The sequence below is a fragment of the Panulirus ornatus genome, chromosome 3 (assembly GCF_036320965.1).
Source record: "Panulirus ornatus isolate Po-2019 chromosome 3, ASM3632096v1, whole genome shotgun sequence".
NCBI classification, from domain to species: Eukaryota; Metazoa; Arthropoda; class Malacostraca; order Decapoda; family Palinuridae; genus Panulirus; species Panulirus ornatus.
Window position 1 is genome coordinate 7,398,053 of NC_092226.1, and position 20,000 is coordinate 7,418,052.

Sequence of the window (20,000 nt, forward strand, 5' to 3'; positions counted from 1 at the left end):
TCACCTTCAGTAAGGGGTTATACACTACCTGTGTAAGCTGTGAAACCTGTCGACAGAGAGGAATTCAGTGACGTAGTCATAAGAGACGATGGACCGAGGAATGAGGGAGACACAGAGAGGCAAAGAATACGGTCAAAAGGCAAAATCCTCCCGAGGCGACATCGAAAGGAGCGTGAGGACAGAACGCCCGCACCGCCCCTACCACAGAGAAGACATGAATATCCTGATGCGAAATTCAGTTAAAATAGAATCATTCATGAACGCGGTGGATGGACTGGTAGTGAGTGAGCGGGGGCGAGCTGGAGTTCACGGATCGACCTGGGAGAAACAAACCTAATGGTCATGGAGTGAGAGAGGCAAAAGCATAACCAAGATATATTACCTGATCTACCCAAGAGAGGCATATATATATATATATGAGAGAGAGAGAGAGAGAGAGAGAGAGAGAGAGAGAGAGAGAGAGAGAGAGAGAGAGAGAGAGAGAGAGAGAGAGAGAGAGAGAGAGAGAGAGAGAGAGAGAGAGAGAGAGAGAGAGAGAGAGAGAGAGAGAGAGAGAGAGAGAGAGAGAGAGAGAGAGAGAGAGAGAGAGAGAGAGAGAGAGAGAGAGAGAGAGAGAGAGAGAGAGAGAGAGAGAGAGAGAGAGAGAGAGAGAGAGAGAGAGAGAGAGAGAGAGAGAGAGAGAGAGAGAGAGAGAGAGAGAGAGAGAGAGAGAGAGAGAGAGAGAGAGAGAGAGAGAGAGAGAGAGAGAGAGAGAGAGAGAGAGAGAGAGAGAGAGAGAGAGAGAGAGAGAGAGAGAGAATCTTTCTAAACCTTAAGAAATCATGGCAGAAGGCCCATTCAAGGGGTTCCTAATGGGTAGGGCATCTGCTGGGGAAAAACAAAATAATATAGCAGCACTGATACTCCTTCATCCTTCAAAGAATATCAGAATATTAAGACAAAGACGTAAAGATTACGGTGAAGGTAACAATCAGATGAAGGAGTGAGCCACACACTTGTCATGAGGTGATAAAAGATGGGATCATGAGATGTCTCAGTGACGGAAAAGATAGACTGGGAGAACTCGGATCCCATGAAGACACTCAAAGGAAGTGGGGCTCAGGCTCGTAGAACATATACAGGAAAATATCCTATATCCTATATCCTCCTATATTACTCCCACTGTGTGGACACTATACTCACAGGGGTTAATACACACCATCATACACTTACAACATGGTAACATAGACACTGAGTATATCAGATATGATCCACTGAGAATATCAGATACGATCCACTATGCGGAGAAAGGAGTCATACAACGCATGAGTGTGATTTCGTGGTTAATGAGGACATAAAATGATCAAAGAGGAATCCACACTCAAAGTACAGATGTAATCGTAGAAATGAAACACAACTAGACACTTTATTTGAGAAAACGAACGGGGAAGTGGAATTTCATAACGATGATATAGAAAATTGATATGGGAGGCTGTGCGGATTCTACAGTCAGAGAGACAGAACATGGATACCTTCGGTCGTAAACAGAAAAGCAAGGTTAGGGAGGAGAGACATATGGTACAGTAGATCTCTATAAGCAAATTAGTTTATGAATTTACGATGGAGAATATATATATATATATATATATATATATATATATATATATATATATATATATATATATATATATATATATATATATATATATATATATATATATATATATATATATATATATATATATATATATATATATATACAGTCGGCACAACAGCCAACTGGCATTTGCAAGGTATAAGAGATCATGGGAGAATACAACATGATAAGGAAGGAGGAACAGAGAGACTTTTGAAAGGAATGTTGTAGACACGGAAAGATACAATCCAGAAGAGAAATTCATTAATTCATCAGGAATAAATTATTAGTTAAAAGGAGCTAATCAGGCTTGAGGACGCAGAGGGAAACGTTGTTGTAGACGGGAATGTAAAGATGTATGTACAAGGAGCTGAATGACGAGTTCAAAGTGTTTTCACAGTGGGTGGACACTGTAGTCCAGACACCACTGAGATGGAATGGAGAGGAGGTCTTGTGAAGCACTGAAAAAGATATGAACAGATTACCAAGGGCTCTTGACTCGTTTGAAGCTCGTGGTCGTGGTCATATGTGCTGAAGGAATGCACAGATGCACTTGATAAGCCACTGAAAACGTTGTTTAGTATGTCGCTGGAGGATGGAGTAGAGAACGGGAGAGGATTAACATCGTGCCTATCTTTAAGAAAGAAGGTAGGGAAAACGCGCTGAACTCCGGTCTTGCCGACCAGTGTGGTCTGTAAAGCACTTGGAATTACCACAGTGAAAAGGAAGATAGAAAGGGATGCCAGAAGAACCTTTTCAAAACGAGTTAAGGGGTCACCATGGAATTGATCTTGGGACCATTTCTCTCTCCCATCAATGTAAAAGTCGTCCTAGAAGGAATGGACTGATGGGGGAATACCTGATTGAAAAAAAGGGATATACACAAGCATACGTTGAGCAGACACTGCTGGATTACTTACTAGTGGATAGCCATTCAAGAGAGACTCTTGGATGTGGAATATGTTTGTGGATTATGTAAAGATCACGAGAGAGGTAGAGAGTGAACGAGGGAGGCAGAGAGATCACGAGAGAGGTACAAAGTGAACGAGGGAAGTAGAGAGATCACGAGAGAGGTAGAGAGTGAACGAGGGAGGTAGAGAGATCACGAGAGAGGTAGAGAGTGAACGAGGGAGGTAGAGAGTGATGAAGGTTGGCATGAGTCTAAAGGGGATCCAGACAAACTTCAGGATCAGCTTGACCAAAAGGTTCACCCAAAATTCAACCCGAGTGAAATGCAAAGTAATGACAATGGGACATAGTGGCATGAGGGGGGGTGGCGCCCCTGATAAGATAATAAGATAACACAGGAAATTGTTACATAGGAATATATGTGTTAGAGGGATTTGGAAGTCGGTATTATACCCAATCTGTCACCGGAGACCCATCTTTAGGACGATGGTCGCGAAGACAGATTACCTTCTGGCAAATGTCAGAATCTCAAGTCAAATACATGGGTAAGAATACGTCCAGTAAACTATTAACAAGCGTGTACTGAGGGAAAAAACAAACCCCCTCAAAAAAAAAAAAAGAGGTGGATGAAGGCTCTTACGAAACAATAGAAAAGATCCAGAGCAGGGTAGCAAAACTGGTACAGGAATTATTTGAGGGAACTAAGCTACAATGAGAGGTCTGAGGCCATTAATTTGGCCACCATGGGACACAAAAGAGTAAGGGGTAACTTGATCACAATCTGCAAGGTTTTAAAACCAGTCTGACGTTGTCGACTGCCAGCAGTTCCTCGAAGGGTGTGATAACAGAGCAACCAAAAGGTCATAACAAGAAATTAAGCAAGAAACGTGTTAGATAATATGTTTAAAATGTACTTTTAATACTCCCACAGCGGACACGAAGGGAAAAAACCTGACGCGTAGAGACTGTAAATTCAGATCGCCAACAAAACCTTTAAAAATTTGTGCGTTAAGGGTTATGAACCATATTATATGGAGTCAGGATGATTTATTTTCTAATCCAATACAGTTTCGGCTTTCTAAAACCCATGGTTCATAGACACATTGATGATCTATTTTCTAATCCAGCACAGTTACGACTTTTAAAACCCATGGTTTATGGAGACATTGATGATCTGTGTCCCAATCCAATACAACAGTTTCGGATGTCCACGTGCCCTTCTCAACTGAGAAGACCTTATGAAAAGCCAGGACGACATTGGATTAGAATATGAATGTTGTTTCCAAGTAGTGTGGTTTTAACATCTATAATTCCTTACGCCAGCGGGTTATTTCAATTCATTATATGATAAAGCTGAAGAGATGGGAGACCTGTGAGTGGAGAATTCCCCTTACTGTACAGACAGGTAAGTATACCAATACATTCGCACACACAAATGTTTAAACACATGCGCACATACTTAAATTACACACAAAATCGAAATATACACACGTACACAAATACACACAAAGGCAAAACATACTCACGTACACCAACAGTCACACACATATACACATTAATGCACACAAATGCTTACATATATGTGCACGATCATATATACGAACGCACTCAAGCACACATATACACATAAACAGCTAACCACACAAACGCCCACTTATGTACACACAATCAAACACATACATATGAAATCATAGACATACACATACAAATGTATAAAATACACATACAGACACACACACACACACACACACACACACACACACACACACACACACACACACATACACACACACAGTGCAGCTAACATATATAAACATACTTAGATAATTACATACAAACAGCCATATACATCCATAAGGTTCAGGTCTGGAACCATGGCTCTTCTTGATCCATATATACATACAAACAGATATATACATCCACAAGGTTCAGGTCTGGAACCGTGGCTCTTCTTGATCCATATATACATATATGACTCACCAGAAGGTCTGGACTCCTACCTATGTATCTTTAAGGATGATGCCAAGGCCAAGAGGGAAATAAACAAGGGATGGGGGGTTGCATCAACGTACGAGGGGATCCTAGACGGACTCTTACAGTTGGTCTTATATATGGTTAATGAGATTCAACACCAAGTTGACACGCAAGGTAATGAGGATCTGACAGTGTGAAAGAGGGACTCGATATGATTATGATCTAGAAGGAAAATAAGCGGCAGGAACCTGTGTGTGAGGAGGGACTTGGAAGACGACACTGTACCCAACCTATCGCCGCCAGCGCCCCTACCTTAGAGCGAAGGAGAAAAACTGTCTGGTGGCAAATATCAGAATTGCTTTTCAAGTAAGGAAGGATAAGGAAATATTCAGGCATCTGTTCCCATCTTACTACATTACGCCAGAATTTGAGTATACTTCACAATTTTGCTAACTGGAAACACAGTGGCATTAAGATCTAATAGAGAAGGTCCAGATGAGGGTAACACACATGGTGCTAGGAGTAAGGGAGGTGAGCTACAGTGGGAGGATAAAGGCTTTAGATTTTCCACCATAGAAGAGAATAGAGTAAGGGGTGACTTGACCACAATCCATGAGTTTGTAAACCAGTCTGATGACGTTAGAAGTGAACATTTCATCAAGATGTAAAACCACAAAAACTAAAAGTTTTTTTCTTGATTTTTTTACATGAAACTGGACAAGAAACATTTTTGAAGACATTAAAAATGTATCTTTATAAGAGTGACGGATGAATGGGACAGAATGAATGATAAAAACTATAAATGTGGACAGTATAAAAGTGTTTAAAAAGTTGTATGATAGTAGGGAAAGTTCAAGAGATGGGGGCCGCACGAGTGTAGAACTCCCTCCCCCGTACAGTACAAATAGGTAATTACACACACACACACACACACACTTGCAGTAACCCCTGCCATATCCCGCTGTGGCATATAATAAGCCAACAGGTAAGAGAGCGGCAGATGTGAACTTTGAATATTCATTGGTTCCTGTGAAATGGGATGGCTGGTGGCCTGCTGGCTGCCCGGCTTTCGCTGACGACGAAGACGACGAGCTAAAGAAATGGATCTATAAATCCGCATTCCGTAGAAGAACGGATTTACGACTTCTGCCGCACGAGCAAACCGGATTTGAGAATCCTGTCATAGAAGCCTGTGCTGTTTGGCAGATCTATTTTGCTGCGTCAGGTCTGTGTATCCTGTTGCCCTAAGGGAACGAATTCGTAAATCCTGTTGCCCTAAGGGAACGAATTCGTAAATCCTGTTGCCCTAAGGGAACGAATTCGTAAATCCTGTTGTCCTAAGGGAACGAACTCGTAAATCCTGTTGTCCAAAGGGAACGAATTCGTAAATCCTGTTGTCCAAAGGGAACGAATTCGTAAATCCTGTTGTCCTAAGGGAACGAATTCGTAAATCCTGTTCTCCTAAGGGAATGAATTCGTAAATCCTGTTGTCCTAAGGGAACGAATTCGTAAATCCTGTTGTCCAAAGGGAACGAATTCGTAAATCCTGTTGTCCAAAGGGAACGAATTCGCAAATCCTGTTGTCCTAAGGGAACGAATTCGTAAATCCTGTTCTCCTAAGGGAATGAATTCGTAAATCCTGTTGTCCAAAGGGAACGAATTCGTAAATCCTGTTGTCCAAAGGGAACGAATTCGTAAATCCTGTTCTCCTAAGGGAATGAATTCGTAAATCCTGTTGTCCTAAGGGAACGAATTCGTAAATCCTGTTGTCCAAAGGGAACGAATTCGTAAATCCTGTTGTCCAAAGGGAACGAATTCGCAAATCCTGTTGTCCTAAGGGAACGAATTCGTAAATCCTGTTCTCCTAAGGGAATGAATTCGTAAATCCTGTTGTCCAAAGGGAACGAATTCGTAAATCCTGTTGTCCTAAGGGAACGAAGTCGTAAATCCTGTTCTCCTAAGGGAACGAAGTCGTAAATCCTGTTCTCCTAAGGGAACGAATTCGTAAATCCTGTTGCCCTAAGGGAACGAACTCGTAAATCCTGTTGTCCTAAGGGAACGAATTCGTAAATCCTGTTGCCCTAAGGGAACGAATTCGTAAATCCTGTTGTCCTAAGGGAACGAATTCGTAAATCCTGTTGTCATAAGGGAACGAAGTCGTAAATCCTGTTGTCCTAAGGGAACGAACTCGTAAATCCTGTTGCCCTAGGGGAACGAACTCGTAAATCCTGTTGTCCTAAGGGAACGAATTCGTAAATCCTGTTGCCCTAAGGGAACGAACTCGTAAATCCTGTTGTCCTAAGGGAACGAATTCGTAAATCCTGTTGCCCTAAGGGAACGAATTCGTAAATCCTGTTGTCCTAAGGGAACGAATTCGTAAATCCTGTTGTCATAAGGGAACGAATTCGTAAATCCTGTTGTCCAAAGGGAACGAATTCGTAAATCCTGTTGTCCTAAGGGAACGAATTCGTAAATCCTGTTGTCCTAAGGGAACGAATTCGTAAATCCTGTTGTCCAAAGGGAACGAATTCGTAAATCCTGTTGCCCTAAGGGAACGAATTCGTAAATCCTGTTGTCCTAGAGAACCGGATTTATCAATCCTGTTGTCCTGGTTAGAAGGATTTATAGATTTACGGCCCCTGGAAAAACGGATTTATGAACCCTCTCGTTCAAGACAAATCGGATTCATAAATCCCACAACACAATCGATTTGGTCTATTGATCTTGGTATAACTAATTTTCTATTGTGGCTGATTAAAATCAGCCTTGAAAAAATCCGTATTTTCCGTATTGCTGTTGAATGTCTGTTGGTGGTGGAGTAAGTATGGGTGGAGGATGGAAAGGAACATAAAGGAGAGGGGTTGTGGAGGAGGCAGTGTTGGAGGGAGCTGGGTAGTGGTGGAGAAGGGATGAAGATGTTGGTGGTGGTGGTGGTGGTAAAGAGAGAGAGGACATGGGCATACTTGGGTAGGACAAGAGTCCTGATGGTCCATGACGAGGTTATCTGCTGGACAACACTTAGATCCTTATCTATATAAGCTGGAGGCAGGATAACTGAGCACAAGGCGCCTACCTTACCCAGCACTCCTTCTAGCAATACACCCAGCAGGAGAATAATTAAAGAACACCATATAACGCACTGTATATAGAAGCTATACTACCGTGGAAATTCTATAGGAAAGTGTGAATGAGTTAAATACCTTAATCTGGTGTTTGGTCAAGTCACTTCGGGGAGCAGCTTCAGATCTGTGGATAAAAGTTAAAGTTCTATGTTAACAGGGAATCTGAATGTGTTTTCCCCTCTTTAAAAGGGTCAAGGAGTGTTAACTGATATCAGTGAAATATTTGCATGACTGACTGAATTTACGATATTCATTATACTTACAACGGCGATATCGAGTGATCCTTTAGATCAAATCTACGACAAAAAGAAAGAAAGAAAGAGGAAAGCTTGCACAGTGTGCACATGTTAATATCATATACATCCTTTCTTTATAATTTCACACAATCTAAAGAGAGGAACTTGTAATATTTTCTCAAAGATATTTAGTATTTTGAGACTTTCTATCAAATCTCGTTAGAGTCTCTCCTTTTTTCAGTCTTTTTTTTTTTTTGATGCTGAAGACTCCGCATCGAGGCCAGGGCTTTACCAAAATGCGAAGAGTGCTAATGAGAGGAAAGATAGAAAACGAAAGAGACAAACTTCTTCAGAATTTCGAAGAAAATGGAGACCCCTGTCTTTAAAGAAGGGCCAGGTCGTACTCGTTAGGAGAGACATGAGAAGGCAGTGAGTTCCAAGAGCTTCGAGGTGTAGGAAAAGAAACAGTTATCAAAACGGCCCACCCTTGAGTTGCCAACGGCCACACAGTATCAACGTGCCAACTAATATTGAGTCAAGTGGAGGTGGAGGGAAAACATACAGCCAGTTCTCTCGAGAGCAAAAAAAAAAAAAAAAAACACAAAAAAAGAAGTAATACCTATATAGTGGGGAAAGTGAAGCAACATTACAGACTAGGGTAAGTGGGTTAACTTGTAAGGTTAGCCTGGGAGAGTCGTTAAGTCAAACGGCTTCAAACTCACTTCTTTCTAGCAAGTTTGATAGAGCTCAAACCACCCCAGAGGTGGTAACAGCACTACGTACAAGGACAGATGAATCCTTTGTATAAACGAAACAACTTTTCAGAAGAGAAGAATTTACGGGAATTAAACAAAACTTCCACTTTTTTTTTTTTGAGGCAGACTAAATCATTTGTGTAATATGAGTTTTCAGAATTGGGTAAAATTCTCTCGGTCCTCTTAAGTACTCGTAGATAAGTAAAGCCCCATCTCTCGGTCCTCTTAAGTACTCGTAGATAAGTAAAGCCCCATCTCTCGGTCCTCTTAAGTACTCGTAGATAAGTAAAGCCCCATCTCTCGGTCCTCTTAAGTACTCGTAGATAAGTAAAGCCCCATCTCTCGGTCCTCTTAAGTACTCGTAGATAAGTAAAGCCCCATCTCTCGGTCCTCTTAAGTACTCGTAGATAAGTAAAGCCCCATCTCTCGGTCCTCTTAAGTACTCGTAGATAAGTAAAGCCCCATCTCTCGGTCCTCTTAAGTACTCGTAGATAAGTAAAGCCCCATCTCTCGGTCCTCTTAAGTACTCGTAGATAAGTAAAGCCCCATCTCTCGGTCCTCTTAAGTACTCGTAGATAAGTAAAGCCCCATCTCTCGGTCCTCTTAAGTACTCGTAGATAAGTAAAGCCCCATCTCTCGGTCCTCTTAAGTACTCGTAGATAAGTAAAGCCCCATCTCTCGGTCCTCTTAAGTACTCGTAGATAAGTAAAGCCCCATCTCTCGGTCCTCTTAAGTACTCGTAGATAAGTAAAGCCCCATCTCTCGGTCCTCTTAAGTACTCGTAGATAAGTAAAGCCCCATCTCTCGGTCCTCTTAAGTACTCGTAGATAAGTAAAGCCCCATCTCTCGGTCCTCTTAAGTACTCGTAGATAAGTAAAGCCCCATCTCTCGGTCCTCTTAAGTACTCGTAGATAAGTAAAGCCCCATCTCTCGGTCCTCTTAAGTACTCGTAGATAAGTAAAGCCCCATCTCTCGGTCCTCTTAAGTACTCGTAGATAAGTAAAGCCCCATCTCTCGGTCCTCTTAAGTACTCGTAGATAAGTAAAGCCCCATCTCTCGGTCCTCTTAAGTACTCGTAGATAAGTAAAGCCCCATCTCTCGGTCCTCTTAAGTACTCGTAGATAAGTAAAGCCCCATCTCTCGGTCCTCTTAAGTACTCGTAGATAAGTAAAGCCCCATCTCTCGGTCCTCTTAAGTACTCGTAGATAAGTAAAGCCCCATCTCTCGGTCCTCTTAAGTACTCGTAGATAAGTAAAGCCCCATCTCTCGGTCCTCTTAAGTACTCGTAGATAAGTAAAGCCCCATCTCTCGGTCCTCTTAAGTACTCGTAGATAAGTAAAGCCCCATCTCTCGGTCCTCTTAAGTACTCGTAGATAAGTAAAGCCCCATCTCTCGGTCCTCTTAAGTACTCGTAGATAAGTAAAGCCCCATCTCTCGGTCCTCTTAAGTACTCGTAGATAAGTAAAGCCCCATCTCTCGGTCCTCTTAAGTACTCGTAGATAAGTAAAGCCCCATCTCTCGGTCCTCTTAAGTACTCGTAGATAAGTAAAGCCCCATCTCTCGGTCCTCTTAAGTACTCGTAGATAAGTAAAGCCCCATCTCTCGGTCCTCTTAAGTACTCGTAGATAAGTAAAGCCCCATCTCTCGGTCCTCTTAAGTACTCGTAGATAAGTAAAGCCCCATCTCTCGGTCCTCTTAAGTACTCGTAGATAAGTAAAGCCCCATCTCTCGGTCCTCTTAAGTACTCGTAGATAAGTAAAGCCCCATCTCTCGGTCCTCTTAAGTACTCGTAGATAAGTAAAGCCCCATCTCTCGGTCCTCTTAAGTACTCGTAGATAAGTAAAGCCCCATCTCTCGGTCCTCTTAAGTACTCGTAGATAAGTAAAGCCCCATCTCTCGGTCCTCTTAAGTACTCGTAGATAAGTAAAGCCCCATCTCTCGGTCCTCTTAAGTACTCGTAGATAAGTAAAGCCCCATCTCTCGGTCCTCTTAAGTACTCGTAGATAAGTAAAGCCCCATCTCTCGGTCCTCTTAAGTACTCGTAGATAAGTAAAGCCCCATCTCTCGGTCCTCTTAAGTACTCGTAGATAAGTAAAGCCCCATCTCTCGGTCCTCTTAAGTACTCGTAGATAAGTAAAGCCCCATCTCTCGGTCCTCTTAAGTACTCGTAGATAAGTAAAGCCCCATCTCTCGGTCCTCTTAAGTACTCGTAGATAAGTAAAGCCCCATCTCTCGGTCCTCTTAAGTACTCGTAGATAAGTAAAGCCCCATCTCTCGGTCCTCTTAAGTACTCGTAGATAAGTAAAGCCCCATCTCTCGGTCCTCTTAAGTACTCGTAGATAAGTAAAGCCCCATCTCTCGGTCCTCTTAAGTACTCGTAGATAAGTAAAGCCCCATCTCTCGGTCCTCTTAAGTACTCGTAGATAAGTAAAGCCCCATCTCTCGGTCCTCTTAAGTACTCGTAGATAAGTAAAGCCCCATCTCTCGGTCCTCTTAAGTACTCGTAGATAAGTAAAGCCCCATCTCTCGGTCCTCTTAAGTACTCGTAGATAAGTAAAGCCCCATCTCTCGGTCCTCTTAAGTACTCGTAGATAAGTAAAGCCCCATCTCTCGGTCCTCTTAAGTACTCGTAGATAAGTAAAGCCCCATCTCTCGGTCCTCTTAAGTACTCGTAGATAAGTAAAGCCCCATCTCTCGGTCCTCTTAAGTACTCGTAGATAAGTAAAGCCCCATCTCTCGGTCCTCTTAAGTACTCGTAGATAAGTAAAGCCCCATCTCTCGGTCCTCTTAAGTACTCGTAGATAAGTAAAGCCCCATCTCTCGGTCCTCTTAAGTACTCGTAGATAAGTAAAGCCCCATCTCTCGGTCCTCTTAAGTACTCGTAGATAAGTAAAGCCCCATCTCTCGGTCCTCTTAAGTACTCGTAGATAAGTAAAGCCCCATCTCTCGGTCCTCTTAAGTACTCGTAGATAAGTAAAGCCCCATCTCTCGGTCCTCTTAAGTACTCGTAGATAAGTAAAGCCCCATCTCTCGGTCCTCTTAAGTACTCGTAGATAAGTAAAGCCCCATCTCTCGGTCCTCTTAAGTACTCGTAGATAAGTAAAGCCCCATCTCTCGGTCCTCTTAAGTACTCGTAGATAAGTAAAGCCCCATCTCTCGGTCCTCTTAAGTACTCGTAGATAAGTAAAGCCCCATCTCTCGGTCCTCTTAAGTACTCGTAGATAAGTAAAGCCCCATCTCTCGGTCCTCTTAAGTACTCGTAGATAAGTAAAGCCCCATCTCTCGGTCCTCTTAAGTACTCGTAGATAAGTAAAGCCCCATCTCTCGGTCCTCTTAAGTACTCGTAGATAAGTAAAGCCCCATCTCTCGGTCCTCTTAAGTACTCGTAGATAAGTAAAGCCCCATCTCTCGGTCCTCTTAAGTACTCGTAGATAAGTAAAGCCCCATCTCTCGGTCCTCTTAAGTACTCGTAGATAAGTAAAGCCCCATCTCTCGGTCCTCTTAAGTACTCGTAGATAAGTAAAGCCCCATCTCTCGGTCCTCTTAAGTACTCGTAGATAAGTAAAGCCCCATCTCTCGGTCCTCTTAAGTACTCGTAGATAAGTAAAGCCCCATCTCTCGGTCCTCTTAAGTACTCGTAGATAAGTAAAGCCCCATCTCTCGGTCCTCTTAAGTACTCGTAGATAAGTAAAGCCCCATCTCTCGGTCCTCTTAAGTACTCGTAGATAAGTAAAGCCCCATCTCTCGGTCCTCTTAAGTACTCGTAGATAAGTAAAGCCCCATCTCTCGGTCCTCTTAAGTACTCGTAGATAAGTAAAGCCCCATCTCTCGGTCCTCTTAAGTACTCGTAGATAAGTAAAGCCCCATCTCTCGGTCCTCTTAAGTACTCGTAGATAAGTAAAGCCCCATCTCTCGGTCCTCTTAAGTACTCGTAGATAAGTAAAGCCCCATCTCTCGGTCCTCTTAAGTACTCGTAGATAAGTAAAGCCCCATCTCTCGGTCCTCTTAAGTACTCGTAGATAAGTAAAGCCCCATCTCTCGGTCCTCTTAAGTACTCGTAGATAAGTAAAGCCCCATCTCTCGGTCCTCTTAAGTACTCGTAGATAAGTAAAGCCCCATCTCTCGGTCCTCTTAAGTACTCGTAGATAAGTAAAGCCCCATCTCTCGGTCCTCTTAAGTACTCGTAGATAAGTAAAGCCCCATCTCTCGGTCCTCTTAAGTACTCGTAGATAAGTAAAGCCCCATCTCTCGGTCCTCTTAAGTACTCGTAGATAAGTAAAGCCCCATCTCTCGGTCCTCTTAAGTACTCGTAGATAAGTAAAGCCCCATCTCTCGGTCCTCTTAAGTACTCGTAGATAAGTAAAGCCCCATCTCTCGGTCCTCTTAAGTACTCGTAGATAAGTAAAGCCCCATCTCTCGGTCCTCTTAAGTACTCGTAGATAAGTAAAGCCCCATCTCTCGGTCCTCTTAAGTACTCGTAGATAAGTAAAGCCCCATCTCTCGGTCCTCTTAAGTACTCGTAGATAAGTAAAGCCCCATCTCTCGGTCCTCTTAAGTACTCGTAGATAAGTAAAGCCCCATCTCTCGGTCCTCTTAAGTACTCGTAGATAAGTAAAGCCCCATCTCTCGGTCCTCTTAAGTACTCGTAGATAAGTAAAGCCCCATCTCTCGGTCCTCTTAAGTACTCGTAGATAAGTAAAGCCCCATCTCTCGGTCCTCTTAAGTACTCGTAGATAAGTAAAGCCCCATCTCTCGGTCCTCTTAAGTACTCGTAGATAAGTAAAGCCCCATCTCTCGGTCCTCTTAAGTACTCGTAGATAAGTAAAGCCCCATCTCTCGGTCCTCTTAAGTACTCGTAGATAAGTAAAGCCCCATCTCTCGATCCTCTTAAGTACTCGTAGATAAGTAAAGCCCCATCTCTCGGTCCTCTTAAGTACTCGTAGATAAGTAAAGCCCCATCTCTCGATCCTCTTAAGTACTCGTAGATAAGTAAAGCCCCATCTCTCGATCCTCTTAAGTACTCGTAGATAAGAAAAGCCCCATCTCTCGGCCCTCTTAAGTACTCGTAGATAAGAAAACCCCCATCTCTCGGTCCTCTTAAGTACTCGCAGAAAAGAAAAGCCCCATCTCTGGGACCCCCCTCAATACTCGTAGATAAGTAAACCCCCATCTCTGGCCTTTAAGTACTTTTTGATAATTTAAAAGCCCCATCCATCGCCCTTTTTTAAGTACTCATAGATAAGTAAAGCCCATCTCTCGACCCTTTTTAAGTATTTGTTTTTTACGAAAAAAGCTCCAACTCTCGATCCTTCTAATCCCTTTTAGGTGGAACAAGGCCCCCTTTCTTTTTCCCCTTTTTCAACTACCATACATCCCCCGTAACTTACAGGTTTTTGTTCCCCCCAAAAACATGCCAATCACCTCCCATTCATATCCTATAAAAGTCATTCTTGACATCAGCTTTTGAACAAGTGTCTTGCGTAATATCATGCTAAGTCCCGTGGCTGTTCACTCCACACATCCTTCGAAAAACTGTCCACTGTCATCAATTCAGTTAAAAAACTTAGAAGGTTATGGTGCGATTTCCGTGCGTGTGTGTGTGAGAGAGAGAGAGAGAGAGAGAGAGAGAGAGAGAGAGAGAGAGAGAGAGAGAGAGAGAGAGAGAGAGAGAGAGTGTGTATCCATCACCCTTGATGCTCGGTCTGTGCGACAGGATCGCGCAAAAGCAAAGAATCCTGGCCCCCGACGCGCGCTTCCCCGAGGGTCTGAAACTGCGCGGAATGTGGCACAAAAACCTGCCTGTGGCCCGAGATATGAAACGGTAGGGCTCTCCTGAACCCTGGCTGAACCCCCCAACCACCCATCACCTCACAGCTGTGAACACCTGGCTGAACCCCATTACCCATAACCTTAAGTGAACCCTGGCTGAACCCCCCAACCACCCATCACCTCACAGTTGTGAACACCTGGCTGAACCCCAAAACCCATCACCACACAAATGTGAACCCTGGTTGAACCTCACCACCCATCACCACACAGATGTGAACCCTGGCTGAACCCCACCACCCATCACCACACAAATGTGAACCCTGGTTGAACCTCACCACCCATCACCACACAGATGTGAACCCTGGCTGAACCCCACCACCCATCACCACACAAATGTGAACCCTGGTTGAACCTTACCACCCATCACCACACAAATGTGAACCCTGGTTGAACCTTACCACCCATCACCACACAAATGTGAACCCTGGTTGAACCTCACCACCCATCACCACACAAATGTGAACCCTGGTTGAACCTCACCTCCCATCACCACACAAATGTGAACCCTGGTTGAACCTCACCACCCATCACCACACAAATGTGAACCCTGGTTGAACCTTACCACCCATCACCACACAAATGTGAATCCTGGTTGAACCCCACCACCCATCACTATGGAACCCCTCACTATGCTATGACCACACTTACCACCACCAAAAATAAGTTCATTAACATATTTCTGATAATTGTTTTTAGTTGCAATAAAAAGATGTCTATAAAAAGATGTATATGTTACATGAAACTCATATATAGCCCTGCTTAAGGCCCAAGGAGAAACAAAATGAATAAATAAATGGTATAGTATCAATTGCTCTTAATTACTTAATCACTTCTCTGTAATTAATCATATAATTAACAGACTACCAAGACACCAGTTCACCTTGTTTATACTCACGAATATAAACGAGAAGACTCGTGGTCCAAAAAAAAAAAAAATTAAGAAAATAAAACGTCCATAAGACTTCAAGGAAAACGACCATGGGGGATTATATGGTCGCACCTCGCTCGCCTCCCCTTCAGCATACTGGTGTTGGCGGTGTTCGAATCCCTCCCTCCTCACCTCATCCCCGTCAGTAAGCGACCCACTTACCCACCTCACATAAGCCAAGCCCACTTCCCCCCCCCCCCACCCACCCCCCTAACCTCCCCAAATGTACTTGTGTGTGGTACCGAACTGGTGTGTGTGTGTGTGTGTAGGGTGGTGGTGGATGGGTTGGTGGGTGGGTTGGTGTTAGGTGAGTGAGTGGGTGGGGTGGTGGGTTGGTGGTGTGTGGTGGGTTGGTGAATGGGTGGGTAGGTGGTAGGTAGGTGGTGGGTTGGTGGTGAGTAGAGTTGGTGGTAGTAGGTGTTTGGCGGGTGGGTGAGTGGGTTGGTGGTTGGTGGTGGGTGAATGGGTGAGTTGATGGGTTGGTAGTAGGTAGGGTGGGTTGGTGGGCTGGTGGTGGGCACGGTGGGTTGGTGGTGGGTTGGTCGTTGGTGGTGGGTTGGTGGTGGTTCGTCGTGAGTTGGTGGTGGGTGTGTGGTGGGTTGGTAGTTGGTGGTGGGTTGGTGGTGGTTCGTCGTGAGTTGGTGGTGGGTGTGTGGTGGGTTGGTGGTGGGTGTGTGGTGGGTTGGTGGTGGGTGGCAGTGTTGTAAAAATGGTGGAGGTGTGGGCAGGAGCCACTCTGGGGAGGCGTTCACGTGCTGCGTTTATATGATTACTGAGGAGACACGTCCCCACACCTCCACACCCTCACCGTCAGGTGTGACGGCAGAGGAGGAGGAGGAGGAGGAGGAGGAGGAAGCGGAGGGGAAGAGATGGGGAGGAACAGGAGGAAGCGGAGGGGAAGAGAAGGGGGAGGAACAGGAGGAAGAGAAGGGGAGGAAGAGGAGGAACAGTAGTAGTAATAGTAATAGTAATAGGAGGAGGAGGAGGAGGAGGGGAAGAGAAGGAGGAGGAACAGGAGGAAGCGGAGGGGAAGAGAAGGAGGAGGAACAGGAGGAAGAGGAGGGGAGGAAGGGGAGGAAGAGGAGGGTAGGAAGAGGAGGAACAGTAGTAGTAATAGTAATAGGAGGAGGAGGAGGAGGAGGAGGAGGAGGAAGCGGAGGGGAAGAGAAGGAGGAGGAACAGGAGGAAGCGGAGGGGAAGAGAAGGAGGAGGAAGAGGAGGAAGAGGAGGGGAGGAAGGGGAGGAAGAGGGAGGGGAGGAAGAGGAGGAAGAGGAGGGGAGGAAGAGGAGCAAGAGGAACAAAGGAGGAGGAGGAGGAGGAGATAATGTTTTGGACGAGTGGGTACGGTTTGCTGTGGTTTGATGTCTCTTCCATTTGTCTCTCTGTTTCTGTATATCTAAATTTTGTAGTCACTCTATGAGGTCATGGCTTCTCTCTCTCTCTCTCTCTCTCTCTCTCTCTCTCTCTCTCTCTCTCTCTCTCTCTCTCTCTCTCTCTCACTTGTTCACTTATCCGTCCATTTATCACCCATTTATAAAAACTATCGGTAATCTTTTTCTCTTTATTTTTTTTCCTCCTCCTCCTCCTCATCCTCATCATAATTCTCTTCTTCTTCTTCTTCTTCTTTATCATTCCCTTCCCCTTCCTCTCTATCCTTCTCTTCTTCTTCTTCTTCTTCCTCTTCTTCTTCTTCTTCTTCCTCTTCTTCTTCTTCTTCTTCCTCTTCTTCTTCTTCTTCTTCCTCTTCTTCTTCTTCTTCTTCCTCTTCTTCTTCTTTATCCTTCCCCTCCCCTTCCTCTTTATCCTCCCTCTCTTCTTTTCTTCTTCTTCTTCTTCTTCTTCTTCTTCTTCTTCTTCTTCTTCTTCTTCTTTATCCTTCCCTTCTCCCTTCACCATCGTCAACTTTTTCCTCTCCTACTCTTTCATCTTCCACTCCTCCATCTTCTCCTCCCACTCTTCGCTCTCCTCCCTCCCTCCTCCCTCCTCCCCTAACCCGTAAAGCACCTCACCCCCGGCTCCTCCTCCTCCTCCTCCTCCTCCTCCTCCTCCTCCTCCTCCTCCTCCTCCCCATGCTTGGCCCCCAGATCGCCCCTCCCACCATTTAAGAGGGGTATGTAAATTTGGCCACAACTCGTGGGGGAAGGTAGGGGCGCCACCACTCCTATCACCAAATTATGTGTGTTACTCCGCTCAAATAAAACCGCCTCGTAAATAAACCCGGACAAACGATGGTTTAATTCTCTCGTGTTTTAAAGGGGCGGGAGGGAGGAGAGGGAGGAGGTGGTGGGAGGGAAGGAGGAGGGAAGAGGATTGGGACAGAGGGAAGGAAGTTGAGAGCAAAGTGGGTAGGGGAGAGAGAGAGAGAGAGAGAGAGAGAGAGAGAGAGAGAGAGAGAGAGAGAGAGAGAGAGAGAGAGAGAGAGAGAGAGAGAGAGTTTTACACGTGTGTGTGTGTGTGTGTGTGTGTGTGTGTGTGTGTGTGTGTGAAGCGGTATACATGTTGTAATGTGTTATGTCTATCATGTATGACCTGTTTTACACGAGCGAATTATACATGCTCTGAAAAAGATAATTCAAGTGACGTTATGGTATGTATACTGGAAGACAGTGTCCACATAATGTGGTACACATGCTATGAGATGGTATACATACATATGAGTTGGTATACGCGCTATGTATGTAGTGCCAGTGAGTATGATGGCAACAACAAGGCAATACATGTGATGTGGTATACATGTGATGAGATGGTATACATTAGTTGATATACATGCAATGACATGGTACTCATGTTTTGAGTTCGTATACATGCTGAGACATGTTATACATCTGATATGGTATACACGTAAGTATATCAAATGGCAATATACGCATAATTGGAATGCTTTCTAAGAAGGTATACATTATATGTATTAGCGTATTTTATATATATCATTATATTAGTATACATCACACGTATTAGTATACTAGCTATTAGAAATTATATATACTAGTTACACATAGTTATTTTCATATCTGTGTCTCTTAAAAATCATGATTTTTAAAAATCACGAATTTAAAAATCATGAATTTTAAAAATCGTAATCTTTTTTTAAAAATGATGAAGACATTGTCTGTGATTTTATCATTCTCTTTACTAGGGAAGCGATAATTTGGGTAACGTTTTCTGAAAAATTAATCAACTCAGATTTTCTTAAAATTGCAATGCCCCATTTTTAGGAGGTGGTGGGTGGAGGTGGTGGGTGGAGGTGGTGGGTGGAGGTGGTGGGTGGAGGTGGTGGGTGGAGGTGGTGGGTGGAGGTGGTGGGTGGAGGTGGTGGGTGGAGGTGGTGGGTGGAGGTGGTGGGTGGAGGTGGTGGGTGGAGGTGGTGGGTGGAGGTGGTGGGTGGAGGTGGTGGGTGGAGGTGGTGGGTGGAGGTGGTGGGTGGAGGTGGTGGGTGGAGGTGGTGGGTGGAGGTGGTGGGTGGAGGTGGTGGGTGGAGGTGGTGGGTGGAGGTGGTGGGTGGAGGTGGTGGGTGGAGGTGGTGGGTGGAGGTGGTGGGTGGAGGTGGTGGGTGGAGGTGGTGGGTGGAGGTGGTGGGTGGAGGTGGTGGGTGGAGGTGGTGGGTGGAGGTGGTGGGTGGAGGTGGTGGGTGGAGGTGGTGGGTGGAGGTGGTGGGTGGAGGTGGTGGGTGGAGGTGGTGGGTGGAGGTGGTGGGTGGAGGTGGTGGTGGTGTAGGTGGTGGTGTAGGTGGTGGTGTAGGTGGTGGTGTAGGTGGTGGTGTAGGTGGTGGTGTAGGTGGTGGTGTAGGTGGTGGTGTAGGTGGTGGTGTAGGTGGTGGTGTAGGTGGTGGTGTAGGTGGTGGTGTAGGTGGTGGTGTAGGTGGTGGTGTAGGTGGTGGTGTAGGTGGTGGTGTAGGTGGTGGTGTAGGTGGTGGTGTAGGTGGTGGTGTAGGTGGTGGTGTAGGTGGTGGTGTAGGTGGTGGTGTAGGTGGTGGTGTAGGTGGTGGTGTAGGTGGTGGTGTAGGTGGTGGTGCAGGTGATGGGTGGAGGTGGTGGGTGGAGGTGGTGGGTGGAGGTGGTGGGTGGAGGTGGTGGGTGGAGGTGGTGGGTGGAGGTGGTGGGTGGAGGTGGTGGGTGGAGGTGGTGGGTGGAGGTGGTGGGTGGAGGTGGTGGGTGGAGGTGGTGGGTGGAGGTGGTGGTGGTGTAGGTGGTGGTGTAGGTGGTGGTGTAGGTGGTGGTGTAGGTGGTGGTGTAGGTGGTGGTGTAGGTGGTGGTGTAGGTGGTGGTGTAGGTGGTGGTGTAGGTGGTGGTGTAGGTGGTGGTGTAGGTGGTGGTGTAGGTGGTGGTGTAGGTGGTGGTGTAGGTGGTGGTGTAGGTGGTGGTGTAGGTGGTGGTGTAGGTGGTGGTGTAGGTGGTGGTGTAGGTGGTGGTGTAGGTGGTGGTGTAGGTGGTGGTGTAGGTGGTGGTGTAGGTGGTGGTGTAGGTGGTGGTGTAGGTGGTGGTGTAGGTGGTGGTGTAGGTGGTGGTGTAGGTGGTGGTGTAGGTGGTGGTGTAGGTGGTGGTGTAGGTGGTGGTGTAGGTGGTGGTGTAGGTGGTGGTGTAGGTGGTGGTGTAGGTGGTGGTGTAGGTGGTGGTGTAGGTGGTGGTGTAGGT

General features: G+C 45.3%; 1 long non-coding RNA gene across 1 annotated transcript in view; it reads right to left on the minus strand.

Annotated features, from left to right (window-relative positions):
- Positions 1-20,000, minus strand: part of LOC139760322 (uncharacterized) — a 350,651-nt gene that overhangs the window by 74,038 nt on the left and 256,613 nt on the right. Inside the window, exon 3 of the long non-coding RNA XR_011715311.1 lies at positions 7,699-7,744. This is a non-coding gene — a long non-coding RNA (uncharacterized lncRNA). The remainder of the gene's footprint in view (positions 1-7,698; positions 7,745-20,000) is intronic.